The sequence below is a fragment of the Miscanthus floridulus genome, chromosome 11, assembly GCF_019320115.1.
Source record: "Miscanthus floridulus cultivar M001 chromosome 11, ASM1932011v1, whole genome shotgun sequence".
Taxonomy (NCBI): domain Eukaryota; kingdom Viridiplantae; phylum Streptophyta; class Magnoliopsida; order Poales; family Poaceae; genus Miscanthus; species Miscanthus floridulus.
In genome coordinates this window covers 9,554,313-9,581,674 of record NC_089590.1, presented here as the reverse complement: position 1 = coordinate 9,581,674, position 27,362 = coordinate 9,554,313, and the positions used below count along the sequence as shown (strand labels likewise).

The 27,362-nt window shown below is 44.2% G+C and overlaps 1 pseudogene; it reads right to left on the bottom strand.

Annotated features, from left to right (window-relative positions):
* Nucleotides 1-70: 70 nt before the first annotated feature.
* LOC136491625 (3-ketoacyl-CoA synthase 6-like) lies at nt 71-26,932 on the bottom strand (annotated as a pseudogene).
* Nucleotides 26,933-27,362: the final 430 nt, after the last annotated feature.

Genomic DNA, 27,362 nt, shown 5'->3' with positions numbered 1-27,362 from the left:
ATAGTTGCACTTAGCTATTGAGGGTGCTAGCAGTTAAAAGGCTTAGCCGAAGATTTAGAACCTTGAGAAATAGAGGCGAAGAAACATGTTTGATTTTATTATGGACCAGGAGTGATGTCCCGACAATTACAATTAAGGCCGTAGTGTGGACTTCGGAGTAGTGTAACAAGAGGATGTATGACATGGAGTCCTACGGGGACTCTATCCGTGTGGGTACATGTATATGTACGTAGAATAAGATACATTATATGTACGTAGAATAAGACCGACTGAGAGAGACGTATACAAACCTATATGTACGTAGAATAAGATACATTATATAGCAGGGGATGCCCGATAGTACGTGGTAGCTAGTTGGACGACGCAACTCAGGCCGATGAAGCTCTGTAACTGAACACGACTGCTTATGCCCTTTCAACAATTTTGGGAAGCGGCACAGGGTAGCGGTGGATGCATCCGGCCCAGGGTTCGCTGCCTGTGTCCGCCGTGGGCTTGACGCACTCCCACACGACGCTGCTGCAGTCTATACCCGGGCTGAAGGAGATCATGCACAGTCGGTCACCCTTCTTCATCCAGCGCTTGGCCTCGATGTAGTCGAGCTCGTACAGCAGGGAGCTGCTGGCCATGTTCCCGAAGCGGTGCAGCGTCATGTGCGACGCCTCCATGTCGCGGTCCGAGAGGCCTAGCCCCCGCTGCACCTCGTACAGCACCCTGCGCCCGCCCGGGTGGATGCAGAAGTGCTGGAACACCTTGCCGAAGGACGGGCGGTAGTAGCGGCGCCCCTCCTTCGTCCCTGCACTAAAGAGCCTGTTTCTGACGATGGAGAGCGCTACCCGGAGGAGCTCGGAGACAGGCAGCACGGCGGGGCCGAACGCCGTGATGTGGCCCTTGAGCGCGTTCGCAGCGACGACGGGAAGGTCCTTGGAGAGGTTGATGCCCGTGATCCCCTCGTCGTCTTCCTCCTGGAACGCGCACCGGTCAGCGTGCGCACGATGGGGCCGAGCCTGAAACGGGCGCGCTCGGGCGAGTTGGTCATGATCATGGCGGCCGCGCCCATGCGGAACAGCACATTGGGCACCAGCATCTCCCGTTTGGTTCCGGTGTAGAGCATGGACGAGAGGATCTCCGTGGCTATGACCAGGACGTGCCTCCCCGGCGGCGCCACCCGCAAGAGGTTCCTGGCGAGGCCGATAGCTATGAGCGCGCCGCTGCACCCCATCCCGGATAGGTTCACGCTCTGCACGTCGTCGCGGAGCTTGTACCTGTTCACCACGACGTCGGCGAACACCGGGGTCACCGTGGTGAAGCTGCACGCGACGATGACCGCGTCGATGTCCTCGGGGTTGAGCTTGCTCCTGGCCAACGCCTTGTCGACGGCGGAGAAGATCACCAGCTCGGCTTCCTGCCGGGACGCCTCGATGCTGCGGTCGGGCGGGATGCAGCGGAACGAGTCCGGTACGCTCGTCTCCTCGCCGATTGCGGACTTCTGGTGCAGCCGGACCATGAAGCTCAGGCTCTCCTCGTCGATGAGTTTGTTCATCAGGCGTCCGTGCTCCAGGGCCGTCGCGAACGGGACCCTGTGCCGTGGCTCGCCCAGGAAGCACTACTAAAAAAAAGCATTTTTAGGAGCGGCTGGTAACCCTTTGTAGGGACGATTTGGCCAGCCGCCCCTACCGAACCGTCTCTACAAATCATGTATTTGTAGGGGTGGTTCCCAGGCCGCCCCTACAAATAGATTTGTAGGGGCGGTTGGTGATTGAGCCGTCCCTACAAATAGATTTGTAGGGGCGGCTGGTATTACGAACCGCCCCTACAAATCTATTTGTAGGGGCGGCTCAAGAACCAACCGCCCCTACAAATCTATTTGTAGGGGCGGCTGTAGTGCCAGCCGCCTCTATAATACCTGTTTGTAGGGGCGGTTCAATCTAGAACCGCCCCTACAGTATATTTTCCCACAAAAAAAATTCAAATTTACAATTCAAATTCGACCAGAACTGTTTGTTTCTGCGTATTTCATCCAGCATCCGCGTTGCCGAACGGCCCGCGACCAACGTTCCAAACCGCGTTCGCGTTGCCGAACGTCACGCGACCAACGTTCCGAACGCGACTATATAAAGTACAATTACAAGTCCAATTCGTAATGATATATATATACAATCCATCATTAAATATACAAATTTCATACACATTGTTATCAACGTCCTAGAGCTAGCCTTTCAGTCTCACGAAGGTGTTGGTATTGAGGATTTGTACCTAAGTCAGACTCTTGATCATGGTAGGCGCCTCTGACGTGTACAATCTGGTCCAATATGAAGTTGCAAAGGTCGCCGATGAGCTCTAAGAGTTGGTCATCCTTGTATGGATCTCTTTTCATTCCTTTCTCTTCTCTCCACTACAAGAAAACAAGTTTCAGTTTAGTATTTCATACCATTTATGAAGTTTTTATACTACGGGTGAAGAGGTTCAAACTTACCCTTAAGGGGTGTCTCCTGTAGGCACCGGTGTTACTCATCATAGAACATATATAGTATCCACAATGTACACTCCCAGGCCTCTGCTTGGGGCACTGTGTGTTTTGCATATGAAAATATTAAGTAATGCTTTTGACAGCCATGTAACGGAGTACTGAAGAAGTAAGTTACACTTACCGCACATAGTGTTTTTATAGCTAGATTTTCCTTCCTCGCTGGATCATGCCTTCCGTGATGATGAGAGACATAGAACCTAAATGCCATGTTCGAATTATTTTAGCAAATACAACTTGTTAGTATGCATAAGTGAACGTTACAAGTATGTATACAGACATATAAGCTAATGAGGATTGTCGATATGTATACGTCTTGAGAATCGATATCAAGTCTTTGTATGTCGCCGGGTCCTTATCTATTGAATCAAAGACCCATGCCATGCTCTTCCCGACATCGACGGCTATACAAATCCAGTGGTTGCTGCATGGATTTAATCATAGAACTAGATAAGCTCTTTTACATCGAATAAAATATATCGAACATAGCTTTAAGTTATAGTTGAACTTACTCGAAGTTGTATGGTAGCCATATAGTAAAGTGTTGTTGGAGATTTTTGAAAGCCAGAGCAATATATGCCGCAACCTTAAGGGACTCTTCCCTTAGCTTCGCACTACGGATGCGCTCTTTCTCCCGAAGAGTCTTTGCAGCTGCTAGCTCTTTGGCATCCAGTGTCCACCGTTTAGGGTAATTAAAATTTGTTTGGGCTATAGCTTGAGGGTCTACATACCCGGCTTTCACACTTGGCATTTGTTTGACAATGTGCACTTGCATTCTACAAATCACGGCGTGGGTTAGTTACAACAAAATTCAAAGATTACATTCATATCATATCGGAAGGACAAGGACTTACAGGCACCATGTGCGAATTAGATTCATCTCCATTTCTCCCAGGTAAAAGCATGTGTGCATGTCATTGAAGTCAAAGACAATTTTCCCGGCTGGGCTTACAAATGTGCCAGTGGGAAAGCATGCTTGTATGATATCTATGCTCGTTGGGAGAACACGCAAGTACCAATCATGAAACCTTCTCATTCCAAGTGGTAGGCGCTGGATGTCCCGGTTTGGTAGGAAGGGCTTGCCTCTTTCATATTTTTTCGGGCAATCCTTTGACCATTCGATGGTATCAACATTTGGATACTGCTTTGCAATTTGGTGAAGTTTGCTACTGATGGCCTCCTCAGAACCCCGTGATGGGACATTTTTAACTTGGTTTTCAGGCTTGAACTGATCATGGGAATACCACTTGGACACCGATGAGACGTCTTTGATCGGAACATAAACTAGCCTTATGTGGATTGGAATCTTCTTTCGGGGTTCCCATTCAGGCACGTCCTCATCTTCTTGTGCATCACCTTCTTCAGGAGGCACTCGTTGTTCATGTATCGGTTGTGCTTGTTGAGAAGACTGTGGCATCTCATGATGCACTTGCCCGGTACGAGCTGGAGAAGGTTGTGGCATCTCATCAGGCACATGCTCGATAGGAGGCGGGGAAGAATGTGGCATCTCAGGAATGTGGGGGTCACGAGACAGTGAAAATATCTCGCCGGCCTCAACAACTCGCTCCAAATTTGGGAGAGGGGGAGGCGGCGAAGAAGCAGTCAATATAATGTCCCGTTTGTGCCAGAGGATGAACTGCCCCATAACGTCTCCGAGTAACACCAGCCCCTCGGGAGTTGCGTAGTCTATCCTCCACTGCATGAACTCGGGCTTCACTGTATGCACCTCGACCCTAGTGTAGTCCGGCGGTATGTTATTATTGTGGTGTAAGCCACCGGGAGGATGTGCAACACCCGTTGCCACCTCCATCACAGTGTTCTGCCGGCCGCTGAGAAACACCAAGGTGCAACTAGTAGGTTCCCGTATGAGATCGACTGAGGTTGTGGCTGCAGTGGAACCTTGGCTGCTAGGAACTTTCGGAGGGCTGCCAACTAATGCCAGTTCTCCCAGTGGCGTCACTAATATACGTGGCTCCATAGACATTCCTTGCTCCTCCAGTGCCTTCGCAACTAGAGCCTTCACTTGGAGCTCAAGACTAGTCTCCCGGTCTCGGCCATGTTTCTTGTACATGTGCTTGTCCTCTTCGAATCCTTGCTTCCAAGTCATCCTTTTCCCTAGCCCCCTGGTGCGGCATGTGTGCTCCTTGTTTCCCAAGCCAAGGCTGAGCTCGTCCCTCTCTCTAGAAGGATTGAATGAGCCCTTCTCTTTGTCTTCAGCATATTTCAGTATCCTTGATACCGCCTCTTGGGTCTTCGGCTTATCAAACTTAAGATTACTGCCGGATGGTTCTGTACTCCTCGCATATATCTAGTTCCTTGAGCGTACCTTCAACTTCGTCACATCGATATTTCCAGCAGCTGCGGCCTCTTCATCCATCTTTCTAAACTGCTCTTCCTTGGCATAGTAGCCACCGGGGCCTAGATGATGGTGGTGTTTGTTCCTCTTCGCTAGCTCGGTGTTACGAGCATTGAGCTCCAATGCCTCCGCTGAAGTCTTCTGAGCCACGAGCTCCTCCCATTGACTAGGAGTTATTTTGCCGAACTCGTTGAAGGGAGTTAACCCCTTTTGGATATACTTCGTGTTAAGCTCCGACCTCCAACGTCGCAATGACTCTCCCATCATTCTGATAGCATTTTTTTTTACCAATTCGTGCTTACCCTCCGGAAATCTAAAATTGACCTTCAGCTGCCTATCCCATAGTGCATTCTTTATGTTCTCTAGTACCTCTTTCCAGTTAGGGATTGTTGGGTTCAATTTATCTCTTACTAGGGCCCCGATCACATTACGAAATCGTCCTCTTAATTCCTTCGGCTCAAGGATCTCCCCTGCTGGCCCAACCTCCGTTATCACATAGCAAGCCTTATCGGGATATAGATTTCCTTTTCTATCCCCTCGTTTCCTCTTAAGCTTGGTAGTCGTGGTCGTGTCTTGAGTTTGTGGAGCAGAGGCATCGTGATCCGTCTCTGTGGTTGTTGCCTCTGCTCTCCTTTCCTCTACTCCGTCTTGTCCAGCGAGATGTCGCGGACGTCGACGTCGTCTTTTCTGAGTTTCAGGAGGGACCTGTATATAGGACAGGTCAAAGTGTTAGCAGAGGTAACACAGCCAAAGCTTTAGCAAAATTTACAAGCTAAGGCTTCTTCCCTACCTCCTCGTTCGGGTCAAAATCCTTGTCCAAATCTTCCTCCGTTGGCCTCCTTCTTGCTTCAGGTGGGAAAGGATCCTCGGGACTTTCATATCCCTCTTCTGACTCATCATCCTCTTCTTCTTCGCCTTCAGCAACCTCTCCTTCAGGGCCTTCCTCCTCGTCACACTCCTCCTGAGTAAGCATCACTTCTAGATCTTTTTCTACCTCGTTATCGAACTGTTCCTGAGTAAGCTGGTCCTCTAGTGCTTGCTCCTCAAGGGTTGGCTGCTCATCATGCTCGGGGCATCGAGCTGTACGGTCTGTTGTTCGCGACATTATTTCACGCTTTGTTCTAAAAGATGCAAGAAAGTGTGCTTTAGGTACGCGAGAAGGTATAAGAAATCAAAAAGGTCTATAAACCAAAGTAGTCCTATAAAACAACAATATAAAAAAACGAGAAGTAGCAGTGGTAGAGGCCTCAGAAACATGTCAATCATCATCTGATCTTGAACTTGGAGCATCAAGGCATCATAACAGAGAAGAGAGGAGAAGGTAATGTAGGGGCGGCTGCTAATGATGCCAAGTTCCTCACAAATTCTTGATCATCAGCTCATATTCCATATAATGTATGGACTTGGACAATTTCATCATCGGCAAAACAAAGGAGAGGAGAGGAGAGGGGAGATTTGGCAAAAAAAAAAGCAACTGCTGCTTAACAAACATAGAGAGGAAACGGTATAAAAAAAGCAGTTGCTGCTTCCCAAACATAGAGGATAGGAAAGGTGGCAAAAATAGAGGAGAGGGGAGATTTGGCAAAAAAAAAGCAGGTGCTGCTTCCCAAAAAAAGCAACAACTGCCAGACAGAAGTAGAAGTAGTAAACAGTAGTAGTAGGGAAGTCGTAGAGTAGTAGTAGAAGTAGCAAAAGCTGCTTAGAAGAGAAGAGTAGAGTGGAGTAGAGGAGAGGAGAGGAGTAGAGTGCAGTAGAGGAGAGTAGTAGTAGAAGAGGAGTGGTAGAGTAGTAGGAGAAGAGCAGGAGTAGTAGTAGGAGTAGCAAGTAGTAGTAATAGGAGTTGTAGGAGACCAACCAGCAGCCACTAGTAGTAAGAGTTGATAGAAGACAGAAGATAATAAGTAGCAATAGTAGTAAGTAGAGAGAGGAGTAGTAGGAGTAGCAAGTAGTAGTAGGAGCAGCTGGCCAGCAGCCACCAAGTAGTAGTAATAAGAGTTGTAGGAGACCAACCAGCAGCCAGCAGCCAGCAGCCACTGGTACATGGGCAAATCAATGATTTCGCTCATGCTAACCACATTTCTAATACTCAAAATCACCAAACAGGAAACCAAGACATCATGATAAAACAAAGAAAACGTAATACTATGTTTTTGCTGAAATTGATGCCACTTGCACCTAATAATAGTAGACAAATAGGATGCAAGCTGCAGACAAATAGATTGCAGGTCGGATGAAGAATAGGATGTAGTAGCTGCAACATCCAAATATTATATGAAATAGAGATAACTGGTAAGTGCATAGGCAAAAAAGTCATGAAATATAAATAACTGGTAATATTATATGAAATAAAAAGTTTCTAGCAGATCCTAAACAAGGTCACAACAGAAATTAGCATTTTAGTTTTCACCCATATAGAGCTACAGTTAGTTTTCACCCATATAAAATTAGCTTACAAAATCAGCTATTGTTTCTATCTATCACATGCTTAATCAACTAACGATGTCTTCCTGGTTGCACTAGGGTACTAGATGTCTGATTGGGTACAAATAGCTTTGATGAATGAACAAAAGCTAACAAACACCTGCTGTTATTGCTATGCTGAAGTAACAAACTTACTGAAGTAACAACCACATAATTGTTGCCTTCAACTTTTATGAAATGATTTTTTTTGTTTTCCTTCAACCACATAATAATTGCACTAGGGTACTAGATGTCTGATGCCCTTTTCATTTTCAGGACAAAAAAATGGTTGTACAAACAAGAAAAAATAATTATGGCTTCCTCACTGAGTATGAGAAGCAAAGGTTGCTGGCATTGCAAGGAATAAAAGGGTTCTGGAATCCTATGATGGCCTTGACATGAGCAGCAGCAACACCCATCCAAGAGGAAAAAAAGGTGATTGTCTTATAAATGTGCACAACTACTAATATTCTAAATTGTTCTAATACACAAACAGAGCTAGCAGGAAAGCCTTTTCTAGCAGCTAGTGAACACAAGCAGTAGAGACGAATCCCAAAAATACCAAAATGATGTCAATATTTTCTAGTTCACTCTAAGTGTGTGTTCTAATAGCAAACCCGAATAACTTCTTAAATAGTTAAATTACGATAATAGAAACCATTGACAAAACAAACAGATAAGCAATACTACATTTAGCTCGATTCTATGTGGCAGCAATCCTTACGCCTAAAAGTAGAAAAAGGATGCCACTTGCTATTTTGATGAAAGGAAGAGTATTCCAACACCTAAACTGAGCACCTCCACTCTAAGCTCACCTCGAATACTAAAGGATGCTTGTAACGTAGCTAACAAAAGAAATAACAATAAGCTCTGCTCTAAGTGGCAGTGTGGCACAGACCCATCCTTGCAGCCAAATCAAATTGTTGTGAAACAAATTGAGAGCAAAGCACATGAGATAAGGTACCACCGATCAGTTCCTGCTAAAACAATTCTTATTCTAAACACATTTCTAACCCAATCACCACTATAGCAAGAGGATGCCACTTGCTATTTCACAGAAAGGAAGCGTGTTCTAACAGCTAAAATGAGAACCTCCCAATCTCAGCTCTCATATTCAAAATCATGAAAACAGATGCTGTGCAATGGGTTTTCAACAAGCACATGATATTTAACGGGTTCAGAAAAGAAAAGAAAATATGGGATTATAGGAAGCAGCTAAAATATCGACTTCTAAAATTGGTTGAATCTGTTGGAATACTTTGATTTCCTACTGTTTCAAGGGAGTGATTAAATATCTAGGCTGCAGTCAGCCCCATGGGGGCAAACAGTCAAACCACACTGGAAACATATAACTTTCAGAAATAAAGCATGAAAATTGATAAATTTTGATTCCAAGTAGATATAGTTTCAGAGAGTTTACTATAGAAAAAAACATATTTCAGTTCAATTGGTTGCCTGGGTAAAAATAAAAGTAGGTGTGAAGAAAAAACAAAAGTGGTGTGAAGAAAAATGTATGTGCACCTAGAAGTAAATCAGCCAAGTCATATAAAAAGTCTATCTATCTATATGAATGGTAAAGTACCTATATGAGCGTCGGTGGCTCATTTGCACGCGGACGCGTGGTCTATGACTTTTTGCAGAATCAAAATCAGCAGAGCTCTCGACCAACGACCAACAGCAAGATAAATAAAACCCTAGATAGAACCAACACACAATTCGTCTAAATGCATCTCCCAGCAAAGGATTCAAGCTATTGTCACCAAACGCTGCCTATAGGAATCCATCCTATCATCCCAGCAATTGACACCCTATCCTCATTCCGCAATCAATTTGACCAAATTCCTTGGGCGACGGGCAGCATCAAAATCTATCCAGCAAAAGAAGGAGCGTACTGGCACAGGTGTTCAGAAGACAACGGTGAGCCGGAGTGGCGGGTGATGAGGTCGTCGAAGGGGTCCTGACGGCCGGTGGCCTGGCGAGTTGAAGCGGTCGAAGGTCCAGAAGCCGTAGGGGCGCGGCCGTGCTCACCCACCGCCGAGGAGCTCGCCCGTCGTCGGCGTGCGGGGGCAGGACGTCGGGGGCCGGGCGCGGGGCGCCGGGAGCCTGCGTCGTCGGCGCGCGGGGGCGGGCGCCAGGGGCCGGGGGCGGGATGCCGAGCGCCGAGGGCTGGTGTGGGCGGGCGCGGGACCGGCGGCGGGGCCGGCAGCGTGGGCAGCGGTGGAAACCCTAGGCAGCCTGACGGCGTCGGAGGAAGAAGACAGCGCCCAGACGATGACTCCCGTGCGCTACCCTCCAATTTATACTAGGTATCATTTGTAGGGGCGGTTCCTGATCCAGCCGCCCCTACAAATACATTTTTAGGGGCAGTTCCTGATCCAACCGCCCCTACAAATATTTTTTTAAATTATAAATTCTATATTTTTATATCATAAAAACACAATTATAAATTCTACATTTTGTTCAAACTTTCTCAAATGAAAAAATGGACTATATAAGGATTGTAGATCTTGATGAGATGAACAACCTTGTTATTCAGAGTTTTTTCATCTGAGGTCATTTAGTGTCTCATTTGAGCAAGTTTGACCAAGTCAAATTTGGTCAAATGAAAAAATAACACTTTGACTCTAGTATTATGAACTCTAAATAACTTCAAATTGAAAAGTTTGATCATCTCAGCAAGATCTACAATTGTTGTTTTGGTCAACTTTCCATTTGAGAAAGTTTGGACGGTTCAAATTTGTGATTTTTAAATTTCGACGCCTACAAACTAGTTTTCGGAACCCTAGGTTATCTCAAATTGAAAAGTTTTGAATACCCAGTTTGTTCATCTCATCAAGATATACAATCCTTATATAGTCCATTTTTTCATTTGAGAAAGTTTGAACAAAATGTAGATCAAATTTCACAAGTGTGTGACATAGTTTGAGACAGTCTATATGAGATTCAAGAATTTGTGACTAGTGTTTGATAAAACTTTCTCAAATGGGAAAATAAGTTATGTAAGGATTGTAGATCTTGATGAGATGAACAACCTTGTTATTCAGAGTTTTTTCATCTGAGATCATTTAGTGTCTCATTTGAGCAAGTTTGACCAAGTCAAATTTGGTCAAATGAAAAAACAACATTTTGACTCTAGTATTATGAACTCTAAATAACTTCAAATTGAAAAGTTTTGAATACCAAGTTTGATCATCTCAGCAAGATCTACAATTGTTGTTTTGGTCAACTTTCCATTTGAGAAAGTTTGGACGGTTCAAATTTGTGATTTTTAAATTTCGACGCCTACAAACTAGTTTTCGGAACCCTAGGTTATCTCAAATTGAAAAGTTTTGAATACCAAGTTTCTTCATCTCATCAAGATATACAATCCTTATATAGTCCATTTTTTCATTTGAGAAAGTTTAAACAAAATGTAGATCAAATTTCACAAGTGTGTGACATAGTTTCAGACAGTCTATATGAGATTCAAGAATTTGTGACTAGTGTTTGATAAAACTTTCTCAAATGGGAAAATAAGCTATGTAAGGATTGTAGATCTTGATGAGATGAACAACCTTGTTATTCAGAGTTTTTCCATCTGAGGTCATTTAGTGTCTCATTTGAGCAAGTTTGACCAAGTCAAATTTGGTCAAATGAAAAAACAACACTTTGACTCTAGTATTATGAACTCTAAATAACTTCAAATTGAAAAGTTTTGAATACCAAGTTTGATCATCTCAGCAAGATCTACAATTGTTGTTTTGGTCAACTTTCCATTTGAGAAAGTTTGGACAGTTCAAATTTGTGATTTTTAAATTTCGACGCCTACAAACTAGTTTTCGGAACCCTAGGTTATCTCAAATTGAAAAGTTTTGAATACCCAGTTTGTTCATCTCATCAAGATATACAATCCTTATATAGTCCATTTTTTCATTTGAGAAAGTTTGAACAAAATGTAGATCAAATTTCACAAGTGTGTGACATAGTTTGAGACAGTCTATATGAGATTCAAGAATTTGTGACTAGTGTTTGATAAAACTTTCTCAAATGGGAAAATAAGCTATGTAAGGATTGTAGATCTTGATGAGATGAACAACCTTGTTATTCAGAGTTTTTTCATCTGAGGTCATTTAGTGTCTCATTTGAGCAAGTTTGACCAAGTCAAATTTGGTCAAATGAAAAAACAACACTTTGACTCTAGTATTATGAACTCTAAATAACTTCAAATTGAAAAGTTTTGAATACCAAGTTTGATCATCTCAGCAAGATCTACAATTATTGTTTTGGTCAACTTTCCATTTGAGAAAGTTTGGACGGTTCAAATTTGTGATTTTTAAATTTCGACGCCTAAAATGTAGCAAAGGGTAGTCTCACACACATGCATAAAATGTAGTATCACACACATACAAAAATATGTAGTCTTACACACATACACAAATATATAGTCTCACACGCATGCATAAATGAAGCCTTACAAACACACACAACTAGCTAGCCCGCTGTAACGACTTTCCCATTGACACCTTTTCGTTCCCATGGCATTATATCTTTGGGGATGTTCTTTTCCACAACACTGATCTTCTTAGGAAAGTCTGTGAATAACAGCATCTCATCATAGTTATTGTAAGCTTCAACATCGTCCACGCCATCAACTCCAATAATGTGTTGTTTCCCGGAGGCAACCACGTGCTTTGTCTTCTTCTTCGGGGGGAGGTTACTTTGTGGGTCAGACATATAGAAAACTTGTGCGACACGTGAAGCGAGCACCCAAGGGTCATCTTGGTAGCCTAGATTCTTGAGGTCTAGGACTCTCAATCCGATCTCGTTCAGTTGGTGTTGTTTGATCCAGCGGCATCGAAACAGGGTCACCGTTATATCCCTTCCATAGTCAAGTTCCCATATCTCTTCAATGATTCCAAAGTATTGGATCTTTCGCCCTAATCCATCGAGAGCCTCTATTCGAACGCCGCTATTTTGGTTGACATATTTACTATCCTTTGCGTGGGTATAGTACGTGTACCCATTGATATCATAACTATTCCAAGATGTAACTTGTCTCGATGGCCCCTCCGTCAACCTACTGATGGTAATAGAGTCTATGGTCCTTCAACCATATAGTTAGTCGTTGCTTGTGCTGTTTCATGACCCAATCATCCGAACGGCCATTTCTCTCTGCCATAATGATAGCCAAGTGTTCATCAATATACGGTTGCATCAGTTGTGTACTCTGCAAGACACTGTAATGCGCCCGACTCACCTCTTTGTAATCATGGTCGATGAACACTTTTCTACCACTGGTGCCCTTCCTAGCCAGCCTATCCTTGTGATAAGAATCGGGTTTACCAATCCCTTTCTGTACTTTTAGGTACTCTTGACAGCACTCGACGACTTCTTCAGTACTGTAACCCTCTATCATGGAGCCCTCTGGGTATGCTCGATTATGCACGTATCGACTTAAAACCGACATGAACCGCTCATAGGACCACATTTCATGCAAGTAGCAAGGGCCAAGCGCCTGTATCTAATGAACCATGTGAATCATGAGATGTGGCATTATATCAAAAAAAGCAGGAGGTAAACACATCTCCAGTTGGTTTTGTGTCTCCACCACAAATTCATGTAGGTCACTCAGCTCTTCCTTGCCAATCATCTTCTATGAGATCTTCGAAAAGAAGTAGCACATGCGGGTGATGGCCATTTTCAAGAACTCTGGCTTTATAGCCCTGATTGCAATAGGTAGAAACACTGTCAGCATCACATGGCAATCGTGAGCCTTGCATTGTGTTATTGACAAGTCCTTCATCGACACTAGCTTCTTCACATTTGCTGAAAACCCAGTCGGGACTTTGATCCCCCTCAGGAAAGTGCATATAGCTCTCTTCTCATCTGGTGTTAGGTTGAAGCATGCCGCGGGCAGAGTGTATTTTCCATTAGCCTCAGGTACCGGGTGAAGCTGTGGCATCATGTTTAGCTGCACCATGTCTTTCCATGCTTTCAGACCATCCTTTGACTTGCCTGTGTCCATCAAGGTAGCAATAAGACTCTCAAAGACATTCTTCTGTACGTGCATAGCATCAATGGCATGGGGGACCTCCAAGTCTGGCCAATAAGGCAGATACTGAAAGAAGATCGATTGTTTCTTGAAAGGTACGCCTTCGATAGGAGGTGTGCTTCTATCTCTGTTCATCCCATCTGGATTCTTCTTTCCATAGACGACGCGTATATTTTTCACCATTCTGTACACATGTTCTCTGTTATGACGTCTCTCCGGAGGGGGTTCAATCTCTAGGGCGTTGTCATAAAATCTAAAGAACAATTTGCTGCGGTACTTGTGACTTGTCTTTAAGAAGCGTCGGTTCCTTAGGTAAACTATCTTCTTGGATGCATCCAGGTACACCCATGTAGTACCATCCAAGCAAACCAAGCATCCCGTCTTCCCTTTGATCTGTCCAGACAAAGCAAACAACGCAGGGTAATCATTGGTAGTAACAAATATTATTGCTCTACATATGAAGTCCTCCTTTCGGAACGCATCGTACATCTGCTCCCCATGCCTCCATAGTCTCTCTATTTCTTGCATCAAGGGCTCGAGGAACACGTCTATATCAATGCCTGGTTGTTTAGGGCCAGAAATAAGAATAGTGAGGAGAAGGTACTTTCTCTTCTGACACAACCATGTTGGGATGTTGTACATGGTCAAGATCACTGGCCATGTGCTGTGGTTGCTCATCCTCTCATTGAAGGGATTCATTCCATCGGTGCTCAGGCCAAACCGTACATTCCTTGGGTCATCGCTGAATTCTTTGTGCTTCTCATCAAACCTTTGCCACTGACTACAATCAGCCGGGTGTGCAATCTTATCATCATCCACCTTGCGCTCATCATCCCACCATGTCATGAGTGCGGCTTCTTTAGGGTTTAGGAACATACGTCTCAAGCGGTCGGTCACTGGCAGGTACCACATTACCAGGGCAGGAATTCTTCTCTGCTTTGCATCATTGCCTAATGGAGTGTCCTCTGGGGGCTGAGATTCTTGTACCACCTTTTTTGTACCCTTCTTATTCCTCTTTTTCCCCGTGGATGGTTCGTCCCCACCGTAAAGGTCATTGTTCTTGTACCGGCTGGCCCCACACCGGGGACATTTATTCAATGACTTGAACGTTTCACCACGAAAAAGTATACAGTGGTTGGGGCATGCATGTATTTTTTCAACCCCCATTGTCAATGGACTTATGATCTTCTTCGCTTGGTATGTGTTGGCGGGAACTGAGTTTGGTTGTGGCAGCACCCATGACAGGAGATGCAATAGATCATTGAAACTACAGTCTGACCAGCCGTACTTAGCCTTCAGGATGAGCAGCTTAAGCACGAAACGTAGCAATGTCCAATGTGTCGGACAACCCTTTTCAACACCATACACAGTCTCCTTCGATGCTTTTGTCACTCTTTCCAAATTTTCTAGACCTTTTGGGCTATTTAGTAAAATCTCTGGTCCAAGGGTTCGAATCATGTCATCTAAATCATCTTCAACTCCGACACGTGCTCCACCATCATTATTGGCACCACCTTCGTCGTTACCATCCCAACCACCAGCATCACCACCTTGTTCATTGCCAAACTCGAAATCCATTTGTGCATCAAGCTCGGCTGAATATTGGGACAGGGATTCTATGGTTTCATCGTCGTATTCCTCCTCATCCTCGTTGTTAACAATAACCGTTTCACCATGATGAATCCACACTGTGTAGTCCTCAACAAATCCTCGTATAATCAAATGTGATCTGATGATAGTCACATCTGTCCATGCCATACGGTTCTTGCAATCTTTACAGGGGCAAATAATTGTATCCTTATTCTCTTTCAATGTCGTTGCATGCTTCGTTGCGGCTTCAATAAATTTATCCACCTCTTCACGGAAGCCTGCCTTGAACCTTAACGAACCATACATCCAAGAGTTCCTGTACTCCATCTTTTACAACAACAACAAAATAAACATTAAAGGACTACTTATTCAGATATATATAAAAATTAATCAAAGTAATAATTATTTGAGAATAATTGTATATACCTCAGATATATATGAATATAAATCTAATATAATTACATGAAGCATACAAACATACCATGGTAGAGGAAAATTAATTAATGGCCCATTTATCCATAAATAATTAAAATACATATTTATTGCAATTTCAAAGACAACAATTAGCAATAATTATACTTTACACAATATCTTTCGTATAAACCCTAGTCCAATTTTATCAAACATAAATTTACAAAAACGAAATTAATAAAAAAACCAAACCCTAGATCTAGATCACATGCACATGAAACATCCATAAAACTAACTAATGGTTCACTAAAATCAAGAAACATGGACCAAATAAGGGTATGATCTTGTTCCCCTCCCTAATTTACCCTAGTACATTTAAAAGTTGAGTCTAATTTGCTCATAAATAGCTCAAGCACCATAGAAGAGAGAGAAAAACAAAACTCTAATTATTCACTAATCAACCATTAAAACTTCAAAAAAAAGTGTGGAATAGCATTTTCTTACCTTCTACAACCTCTCCACCAAAGGATTTGAGACCAAAACCTTCCCCCCTTAGTAGAGCAATTTTTGGGAGGTGCCCAAGCCCTCCCCAACTTTCTTTCACGGGTTGGAGTGAATGACCCGAGGAGGAAGAAGGTGCTGCTTCACTTTTATATGGGGGTCATTTGTAGGGGCGGCTGGTGATTGAGCCGCCCCTACAAATAGAAGCTATAAATACGGGCCATTTTTAGGGGCGGCTCAATCACCAGCCGCCCCTACAAATACCATTTCTAGAGGCGGCTGGTGATTGAGCCGCCCCTAAAAATCATACTCCATTTGTAGGGGCGGCTCGTATCACCAGCCGCCCCTGCTGTTCCATTTGTAGGGGCGGCTGGTGTCTGGGCACCCGAGCACGCCACTGTAGGGGCGGCTCCATCTCAAGCCGCCCCTACAAAAAAATTGAACCGTTGCTAAAAATCGTTTTCTACGTAGTGAAGCAGCCATAGTCCACGAGGTACACCTCCCGCACCCGGTGAAGGCGCCAAAGCATGGCCAAACCAGCCCCCAGGATCCCTAGCATCAGGACGTGAACCGGAAGCAATCCGGCGATGACGCCATTGCTAAACGTCCATGATGCACTCTCAAGCATAGCGGCAACAGGTGCCACCGCCATATATATGGTGGTGTTCTATGCACGACGTCGCTTCACTCTATGCCAGCAAGTACTCTGCTGCATCCATATGTGACTATGTGAGGGTGTGGTGGGAGTGAGTATTTAAAGGGCCGGGAATGCCAATGGTAGCATATACAAATTAACTATAAAATGGACGAGGTTAGTTGGGAGTTGGCAAATAAAGTTACGTGCAACTATATCAATGAATGCAGACACAGATGCTTCAACCCGTCCCGAAAACTCCAAAGGACGACGGCAATGCGGCCGCCTAGCTATCCTATTCCACACCGTCAAATTTGCTTCAAGATTCGCGCGCCGGTCAACTGTCCTTCCCACCCCTCCCTTTTTCCCTCCAGCTAAATATAGCTTCCGCTATTTCCGGCTATAGATTCTCAACCAGCGGTCCAGTTGACGCTCGCTGCCATATTAAGATAGTGCGTCATTGCTATTCTAGGCATCCCCGCGCATGTGTAGGACCTCTTCCCTTGCCTGGCAAAAACCCACATGCCGCCAGGAACGTTTTCCATGGGTCCAATTTTTTACTATTTTAGGAGTTACGTTTCGGAAACGGATGGAGAAACCCTTCTTTGTTGCTTTCAATTATTTTTGGAGACTCAGAAAACTCAAGGATTTGGGGAACACTTAGAGATGCTCTTACAACACTGCATTTCCCAAACTTACTGCTGGTTACAGTTCAATTTAGTCGGCTTCCACGCATACACAATGGAAGTGTAAATCCTCTCCATCCCAAAGTTCGAATCGTCTGCATCCCAAAAGTATGCACTGTCTACCCGTCATTCGTTTTTGAGTCACTAGATTTCCTCCATCTCTCCAAGTGTTATTGTTGACATATAGGAGGATGACCTTCATTTCCCCTCATAGTTAGCATTTGGTACATGATGTTAAATTTCTGGGGCCTACTAGCATCTCCTGTTGAAACATAAAAATAGGATTTCATCTGTTAGGTATACATTTGCAGAACATGACTATATATAGATTTATTTCATTTCAGAATTCTTGCCTGAGTTAGTATCCTTGTGAGGATGGTCCCGTCGAAGTACCTAGCATAAAACACTGTGTAAAGTTAGCTCTGTGTTGTTGCAATGAAAAAAAACAGGTCTGTTAATGTTTACCATGTTTGTTTGTATTTATTTGTGCTCTTAAATTACTATACTCACCTATCACAACTTGAAGCAGTATAACAATTTTATTAAAAAATTTACATCTTAAATATGCATACTACCAGCTGAAAGCAATTCCAGTTTAAAGATAACAGAATCGACAGACCTATATCACCAATAACAATTGGAAATACCACACCGGATAAACAAACTCAATAGATCAGAAATGAACAGTTCGACAGTACAAATGCAGCATTCACATTGAACAAAACAATTACATCTACATCCAAAAAAATGTAGTTTTATCTCTTCAAAATTGGCAGTACAAAATGAACATAAAAATATTAGCTAACACTCTAAACCTACCCCCCCCCCCACACACACACCAAAAAAATAGGATTTGAGAAAACTTATTCTAACATATTAAGTCATCATGCACTACGTGAAAAACAATTTGTAGCAACGGGGCTTTTTTTAGGAGCGGCTGGCATTGGAGCAGCCCCTATAGTGGCGTACTCGGGCTCCAGCGCAGCAGCCGCCCCTACAAATGGCAGAGTAGAGGCGGCTAATAATACGAGCCGCCCCTACAAATACGTCGATTTGTAGGGGCGGCTGGTATGTAGAGGCGGCTATTACCAGCCGCCCCTGCTGTGTCCATTTGTAGGAGCGGCTGAATCCCCGACAGAGGAATTAATTTCGACGGGCCGTGAAACCCGAGCAGCACAGCCAACTTGGGCTAGGGCTGCGCTGGCCTTTCGGCTGGCCCAAAAGCGGGCGCATAAAAGCACCTGCCCTAACCCTAGCCCTTCTCTCAGCCGCCACAACCTCCGTGGGCATCTCTCTCTCACAAAAGCGGCAGCGCACCCTGGCCCCCAATCGGCGGCGTTCCCTCCCCAGCCCCCAAGCGATGGCGCACAAGGCTAGGTTGACGGCGGCGGCGCATCAACCTTCCTCGGCCCGCGACGGCAACGATGGCGGTGGATCAGCCTTCCTCGGCCTGCGACGGTGGCGGTGGTTCTATCTTCCTCGGCCCGCGATGGCGCCTCCGGTCACCAAGCAGCGCCCTCCCTCCTGGCCACAAGCAGTGGCGCGTTGAGGCAAGGTCGGCAACGACGGGCGGATCCATCTCCCTTGCCCCTCGACGGCATATCCCCCAAGTGGCAGCGCCCCCATCTCCTCCGGCACCAGCGTGAGGTTGGGTAGGTGACAACGACGGATCCGGCTGCCTTGCGTCATCTCCACGTCGTTTCGGGCAGCGCGAACCCCATCTCCATGCTGGTCGATTCCCCTCTCTTCCTCCCTCCCTAATCCAAATGATTTGGCTTCGATTTTGATCACCATGCAGCAGATCCATTTATATCTAATCAGTTAAATAGATATAATTAACACAGATTTTATCTGTTGTTTCATTTAATCTAATATTATGAATAGTGCCCATGAGTATGAGTGTGTTATAATTTTCAGTGAGCCTAATGAATCATGTTCTTTGCATGCTTTTCTATGATTGTTTTTAGATTTGGATTCTTCCAATTTGCAATTGCAACCAAAAAGGTACTAGTGAGATGAGTAACGGATTTGTTGGTATAATGCCAGGAAGCTTGATCCCTTTCAATTGTGAACCTTTGATTGCAGATATACATGGATGCTTACAAAAAACGCCTAGGTTGTCTGACTGTCTTTTCATCTACGTAGTAGTCTATCTGGTTGCTTCAGTTCTCTACTGAAGTTCAGATTTGATTGTCTTTGAACAACTCTTTTTCTGGTTCAGTTATGCTTGCAGGTCGATAGCAACACAAAGATCAAGCACATATATTCAGCAAGGTTTCAGCTGTCACTTCTCTAAACCTTCCTTTTATTTGTTTCTGTGTCATCAAGTATTCGTCTCTGTATCTCAACAGTTCTCGAAAATGAAAGAACTTGATGGTACTTTGCTCTGCAAATGTTGAAATTTGTAAAATGCCTTCAAATTCTTATTAAATTTTTAGTCAGGTGGATTATAAGTTTGACTATTGTTGTCTCTTTCTATTGTCTAAGTTAATATTTATAATAAATTGGTTGATAATTTGTATGTGTGTTTGACTGTTGTTGTCTCCTTCTATTGCCTAAGTTAATATTTATATTAAATTAGTTGATAAATTTAAAGATGGATATATATATATATATATATATATATATATATAGGGAGAGGCTATTCAGTAGCCAGCTACAGAATAAGTTATTCTGTAGCCACCTCCATTTACCATAATTTTATATACTAATTTACGATAATGTCAATATATATTTACTATAGTTGGGTTACTATAACACATAGGGATATTTACCATAACGTTATAGTAAACCACTTAGTAAGGAGTTACTATAATCTCATAAATTAACATAGTAATTATAGTAACTCAAGGTGGCTACAGAATAAGTTATTTTGTAGCCAGCTATAGAGTAGTTGTTCTATATATATATATATATATATATATATATATATATATGTTCAGGTTGAATTTGAATTGTAAATTTGAATTTTTTTTGCTGAAAAATATACTGTAGGGGCGGTTCTAGACTGAACCACCCCAACAAACAGGTATTATAGGAGCGGCTGGCCGCCCCTACAAATCGATTTGATAGACGCGGCTGGTGTTATCAGCCGCCCCTACAAATCGATTTATAGGGGTGGCTGCTAACACCAGCCGCCTCTACAAATCGATTTGTAAGGGCGGTCTGGGAACCGCCCCCTACAAATACATAATTTATAGAGACGGTATGGTAGGGGCGGCTGGCTGAGCCGCCTCTACAAAGCCTCACCAGCCGCCCCTAGAAACCATTCCTATATTAGTGATAGCATAAACTTAGTCTTAGTGGCATATGAAGTTATTGTGCATTTATTCACACTGAATCATAACTCATTCTACTAAAAATCATATCAATTTGTTTCCAAGAAACAAACATTATGAACATCTGATAGAACATAAGAATATTCTAAAATAAACAATAGTAAGGAACAATTGTCATAGAATTATATTATTGGATCAGCTTATTTCCAAAAATCACTAGCAGAAAAAAGGTAACTAATAGATTAAAGTATCCAAAGAAAAAAATAAAATTTCATGTTGAATAATTATTAGCAGTACCAAAAAAAGGAACAGGATTATTCAACAAAATAGTCTGGTTGCAACAAATGCAGCATGTCTACAACCTAGAAGAACTAATGTACTTATAAAAGTGCCACTCTAAATTTAGGAAAAATACTGGACATTTTAGGCAGTATAACAATATTATAAAAACTTTGAGATCATAAATATATGAGCTACCTGAAAGCAATATCAGTTTAAAAAAAATCAGAACTGATAGACTTCTGTCACCAATAGGAACTAAAAATTCCACGCTGAATAACAAATTTCATTAGAACTAAAATGAACAGTTCTACCCTACAAAAGCAGCATTCTTCAGATGCAACAAAATAAGCACATCTAAAACCTCCAAAATCTATTTTTAACTCTAAAAGTGGAAGTATAAAATGAACATGAATACTGAACAAATTCCTGAGTATAAGAAGTTTTAAAAAATTGTTAGATACTATATAAGTAACAACTAAACCCATTACATCTTGAGAAGTGGTATAAACCTACCCCACTCCTTGCCAAAAAAAAAAGTGGAAAACTCGCATAGGCATCAGATCTAGCTAAGAGGAAATGGCTTATAGACTCGTAGCAGCACCCAGATCTAACAAATGTAGAAGACGTGCACATAGACCAATTAATTTTACCAACAAATTTGACCCAATGATGTAGTGTGCTTGCTGGGGAGCCACCGCTGTCCTTGGCAGTCGAGTGAGTCAAAAAGATTAGGGTTGCAGGCGAAGGTTAAGGCGGAGCAACAGCATCTTCAAGTACATTATTATTTTCTCCATCCATGGTTTATGGAGAAGACGACCTTCGCATCCGACGGAGAGGGAGATCAAGACAACTGAGAGAGGTAGAGCGAAGACAGATCTGGAAGGAGACACTGATCAAGAGAGAGTATTGATAGCTGTTCTTGAGCAGGAGAAAGTAAGATAGTTTCAAAGGTGGAAGAGAGTCAGCTGCAGTAGTAATTGAAGGAACAGAATCGAAGTAAGCAATGGAATGCAAGTATGGAAAGAAGAAAGAGAATAGAAGGTGGGAAAGATGGCAAGGGAGTGCCAGCTCAGCAGTAATAGAATGGAACCTAGGAATAGGTGTGTTGAACCCACGGTTGACCGCCGCGAATCTTGAAGTAGTACCAGCCGCGAGATAAGGTTGGCGGCCACCAACCATTGTGGAATAACAAGGTTGAACCCTGGCCCTAAGGGCATCCACAAAGGGCTGTTAAGCTCCCTAGGAGAGTCTCCTAAAACAAGTGTCTGTGCTACTACAGCGAAGATTTTTGGAGGCATAGGTTTTTTATTTTTATAGAATTGTGAGCAAGTACGACCACTTCTATCAAATAGTCTATGCTAATGACCATTTACAGTGACAGTCGGCATAGATAACCTCTCTCTATCACTGCAATACACACCTAAAAGGATCAAGATGCCCAAGAGGGGGGGGGGGTGAATTGGGTTAATTCTAAAATTCTTTGCAATAATTAAACCCTATGGTTAGCCCAGTTCACCCCTTGTGCCTAGAAAGTGTTTCTATTGTTCTACCGCACAAAAGTTTAGCAACCTATGTTCCAATCCTAGTCTAGCATGGCAATTCTATGAATATAAAGACAAGAATTGAATTGCTCAAAGTAAATGCTTAAAGTAAAGAGAGAAGGAGGAACACAGTGATATTTTGTCGAGGTATCAGAGAGTCACCACTCTCCACTAGTCCTCGTTGGAGCACCCGCGCAAGGGTGTAGCTCCCCCTTGATCCTCGCAAGGATCAAGTGCTCTCTACAGGTTGATTCTGCGACACTCCGTCGCGGTGAATCACCCACAACCGCTCACAACTTGAGTTGGGTCATCCACAAGCTCCGTCGGATGATCACCAAGCTTCCAATCACCACCAAGCCATCTAGGTGATGGCGATCACCAAGAGTAACAAGCACGGACTCTCACTTGACCACGACAAGCCTAATGAGAAGGGTGGATGCACACTTTGCTACTCTTACTTTCACTAATGAGCCCTCTCTCTTGGATTCTCAAATCTCAATCACCTCACAAGGACCTTGCTCTTCTTGGCACTCTCAAGCATGTTTCTCAGCTGTTAGAATGAACAAAAGTAATCCCTTGAGTAAATAGAGGAAGTATTTATAACCCCTCATTCCAAACGAACTGTTATGTGCCACTACGGGGTGACCGGACGCTCCGGTCAAAGTGATCAGATGCTCTGATCTGTTCTCCCCGCAACCAAGCAGTTAAGTTGTGACCGGACTCTGACCAGCGTCCAGTCACAAAAACTGCCCTCTGAAACCTTGCTTATGTTGACCAGACTCTGGCACCTAGCGTCTAGTCACTTTGCTTCTCAGCGTCCAGTCAGTAGCCAGAACCTGACCAGTGTTCGGTCACCACTGACCGGACGCATCCGATCAGCACTGACCGGACATGTCTGATCAGGATTCTCCCTCTCTAGGACCTTGCTCAAGTTAATCGGACTCTGGCACCCAGCGTCTAGTAACATTTCACTCAGCGTCCGGTCAGATCCAGACGACTTCACCTTGATCAAATGAACTGACCAGACTCTACGCTAGCATCCGGTCACACTGGAACCAGCATCCAGTCAACATTTGACCCTCCATTCACTTCCAACTCGCAATCATATGTGAATGAAGTTCGCTCCAATTGATCTAAGGGCTATTTAGGAGCTACCTAGTGCTAGATTTGACAAGTGTGCACCACACCTAATCCACTAGACTCACCTAGGTCAAGCTACCTGTCCATACCGCCCTTAATAGTACGGCCAAAGGAAAAACAAAGTCCTAAACTACTCTAAGTGTTTCCTCAACACCAAACAACACTTAGAACTAGTCCATCCTTAACCTTGTCGTCCATCCTTTGAAAACCAAAATGACTTCCATCGTAGGGGCATGACAACCATGATTGCCCAATCAATTGTCATTACCATGACCTAACTTAATTGCATCTGCGAAACACACGTTAGTCACAACAATCTCGTATTGTCATTAATCACTAAAACCCAACTAGGGGCCTAGATGCTTTCAATCTCCCTCTTTTTGGTGATTGATGACAATACCACCTCGAGTATGTAAAAGAGATGAGGTTTTTAACATGCTTGGTTCATATAAGCTTTTGACAATAAGAACAAAAGAGTTAGGCAAGCTTATATGACCCAAGCCAATATGATGTACTCAATAGATATGAAATAAGCATGAGTACAAGTAATAAAGCTCATTTGCATTGGAGTAAAACATGGAAGCAAAGCAAATGAGCATAACCAAGTGACATGACATATAAATAATTCAAGTAGAGAGCACACATGTCACATATCACATAAATATCACGATCACATTAATATCACAATTACGATCACACTTATGTAGTTCAATGCATAATAGTAAACATGAATGCATAAAAATATATCACACATAAAAAGCCAAATATAATAGATAAGCCTAAGCTCCCCCTAGATATGTCACTCCCCCTAAGTCTAACATACTCGATCCCTCTCCCCCTTTGGCGTCAAACACCAAAACCTAAGGGTCAGTCGGCGGGGCTGCAGTAGATGAGTCGGGCGCTGAGGTGCGATGAGCGATCTAGAACTATTGCCATCATCATCTGATCCTAAGCTCTGAGCAGTCTGACCCTCTATGGCTAGAAGCGATGCTGAAGTGGTCTGGGTTGGATTAGGGGCTGGTGCAGCCTGTGACTCTGTAGGTATGACCCTCTGTGGCTGGTCGGATCAGGGGTTGGGTCAGATCAGGTGCTGGTGTGGACGAGTCAGGCGCTGAGGTGCGATGAGAGATCTAGAACTATGTGCCATCATCATTTGATCCTAAGCTCTAAGCAGTCTAACCCTCTATGGCTGGAAGCGACGCTGAAGCGGTCTAGGTCGGATTAGGGGCTGGTGTGGCCTATGACTCTACAGGTATGACTGTGGCAGGCGGCTCTGATAATGCAACTGATGAAGGGAGCATCTTTGTAGTCCCCATAATAGGAGCAACTATGGAAGGACTAGGGACATGTAGCTCTAGCGGAGTAGGCTGCCCTGTCAACTCGCTGAAGGTAGCACCAAGGCTCCTGGTAACTGGGGTGAGCACTAAGGAACTTTGAGGCGCAGTGAAGCCTATCTGTAGAGGTGTGAACTGTGGGGCTAGCACTAGCGAGGCAAACCACTGGGACACCTGCTCTATAGGTGAAGGAAACTATGTTGTTGGCTGTCCCTGACTCTGAAGCCCACTGGGATGTAAAGCTAGACTCATAGAAGTAGTGGCAGGCTAGCTGATCTAGGGTGAAGGCTATGGCAGTGGAGCCCTAATAGCAGTAACTACATGCTGCATGAATCCAAGTAACTGCTGCTGCATGAGAAGCTACTACTGCTGCTACTGGATAGCCTGCTGCTGTCGCTGGAACTCATCCTGTTTGGCCTAAAACTGTGCAAATGTAGCAGTAGTCTCCTGAGCCTAGCGAGCTTGATCCTACCTCATCCGCTCAAGTATAGCAAGTAGAGTAGGGTCTATCTGTGGTGTAGGTGGAGCTGAATTGGAGCTATCGGCCTCATGGTCATGTTATCAAGGAGGCATCTAAGGGATATCCTGGTAGTCATCATCTGAACTATCGCTGGGGTCACTCTCTACCATACCCTCCTACTGAGCATCTAATTGTTCCTCCTCTATAGCTGCAATGCCCATGATAGTCTCATCCTACTGGGCTACAGTCTCTGGCACCTCTAGGTGACGGCGTAGCTGGCTAGGTGCACTTGACCTGCTATGATGGAGCATCTGGGTCAAGTTATATGCAGGGAACTCAGTAGTAGCACCAAAATACTCTACCAATATCTCTGGAGGCCTCACTGTAACTACCCTATGAATTAGAAATGTAATCCAGTGAGCATAAGGTAGCTGTCTATGTCCTCTAAATCCCTCTGCAAGGGTATCCTCTATCTCAGAAAGAATGACATCCCATATATCAAAGATAGTCTGCTACATCAGGGCATTCAGTAGCCACAACTGAATGCGAGTCAAGCCCTCACGATATCCCATCCTCAGAAGTAGGGTCCTCCTCATGATAGCATCTAGCAGCCTAGCTATAGGAGTAAGATCCCTAGGTGTCCTGCTCGACCCCTTGCCGAATGGCTCTATGAAGCAAGGGCGGACTAGATCTGTAGGAGGCACAAGACCACCGTGATGGCATCTAGGAGGCTCTGTATGTCCATAGCAAACCTTATGAATGCGGATGGGTGAATCCTATAACCTGAGGATCTCTCGGACCCTAAAGCTCATCAGTTTGTAATCTCGGCATCTAAATGCAAAGTGAATGAACCTATGAGCTAGGTCAATCCAAAGTGTAGCATAGAACTCTTGGACCCAAGATGGAACATATCTGCCTATTCGTCCAAGTAAATCAGTCAGCCCTGTCAAGTATGAGAGGTGAGGGTGGATCTGCTCTCTAGCTACTACTACTATGGCCTCAATAGAACAAACCCTCTGAGACCTAAATGCAACCCCACTATTAAGATATGCATTATAAAAATCCTCCTACAGTGGTGTGTAGAAACCCTCAGAAGCACGCTCATCCCTCCTAGGCGGGAACCACTCCTTGAACTGCACAAATCTTAGCTGCTGCACCTGCTTGGCCGTGGCGGCCCTCAAATCTAGATGAGTCACTAGAGGTGGACCCTGTGGTTTAGGAGGTGGACGAGAACCCCTCCACTGTGTCTTTGGCCTTGGTGTCACCAAGGTACGGGTACCACTAGAGCGGCCAAGCTGTGGCTGAGATGCCGACTCTATCTCCTCGGTCTGCTCTGCCTCCTTTGTGCGCTCTGTCTGCTGCTGTGGCTCCCCCTAAGGCTGAGTCTCCTCCAAAGTAACATGGCATCCCTCAAGCATGATAGTCCAAGCTAGACTACTATGATGATGCTCAACCTGCTCTATAGCTGCCCTCTGTGCTGGTGAAAGCTAATCTGCAATCTGGACTCCACTCCTAGCACCTCCTCTCTGCACAATCTACGACGGCTACAATTGTGGCTACTCTCGCTGTATCAGCATCTGCATACTTCCGCTTCTTCGACATGATCTTCTTCGTCGCCTTGCCTTTCACATCAGTAGGCAAGCAAGGCGGAGGCCTCGAATCCTCATCACCTAGACCACCTCCGATGTTCTTGACACAAGCCATCTGGAATGATCTACTGCCTTGGACAAGAAACAACTATCACTGACACTCCCGAGGCTTGGCCTCGATACGTACTCATGAGCTTGGCCCCAAGTTGACTGACAACTGCCAAAGTGACATTAGAAACACCGACTCGTTGCACGTTAGAATAGATCAGATATATGAATAATTTCAATATACATTTAGAGATACAAAACCCTAAGAAAGCAAGCAATAGATATGAAATTGGAAATGAGGGCTTGCTACCTGACGAACCGGTGAACCAAAGAAAAGAGGAATGACACGCGGGGAACCACCGAATCGGCAATTAGAGTTAGGGTTGGCAATGCACAGTAGATTGGGCGTGGAGAATGCAATGGCAGCGTTGGCGCGGTGGCAGGGAGCAAGGCGCGGTGTGGTGGCTAGGGCACAAGCATGGTGGTGTGGGAGGCAG